Genomic DNA, 816 nt, shown 5'->3' on the forward strand with positions numbered 1-816 from the left:
ATAAATGATCCAGTTTCTCCAGCATTTGGTGCTGCCACTGTGTTATTTTAGCCATTGATAAGTCTGATAGGTCCGTGGTAATATTGTGGTTTTAATGTTCACTTCTCTAATGGCTAATGATGTCGAGTGTCTTTTTCATGTGCCTGTCATCTATTTATTGCTCTGGTAAAATTTTTGCTCCTGGTTTTCTTTTTTTCCAATTTTAAAAAAGTTGTGGTAATTTATACATAACATAAAATCTACCATCTTGACCATTTTAAGTACAGAGTTTAGTGGTATTAAACACATTAGACATATTCTTAATGTTGTGCAACCACCACCACCATCCCTCTCCATTGCTCTTTTCTTTTTTTTTCCTTCTTTTTTTCTTTCTTTTTTTTGAGACAGAGTCTCGCTCTGTTGTCCAGGCTGGAGTGCTGGTGGCATGATCACTGTTCATCACGACTTCAGCCTCCTGGGATCAAGCGATTCTCTTGCTTCAGTCTCCCAAGTTGCTGGTATTACAGGCAGGTGCCACCACACCCAGCTAATTTTTGTATTTTTAGTAGAGACAGGCTTTCACCATGTTGGCCAGGCTGGTCTTGAACCCCTGACCTCAAATGATCCACCTGCCTCGGCCCCCCAAAGTGCTGGGATTACAGACGTGAGCCCCCACGCCGAGCAGGCTCTTTTTATCTTGTAAGACTGAAACTCTGCACCCATTAAACGCAAACTCCTCATTCCCTCCTCCCCATTCTCTCTTCTGCCAGCCCTGGCACCCACCATTCTACTTTCTGTCTTTACCATTTTGAATACTCTTTGTTTGTTTGTTTGTTT

The sequence above is a fragment of the Mandrillus leucophaeus genome, unplaced genomic scaffold, assembly GCF_000951045.1.
Source record: "Mandrillus leucophaeus isolate KB7577 unplaced genomic scaffold, Mleu.le_1.0 Scaffold2, whole genome shotgun sequence".
In the NCBI taxonomy this organism is placed as follows: Eukaryota; Metazoa; Chordata; class Mammalia; order Primates; family Cercopithecidae; genus Mandrillus; species Mandrillus leucophaeus.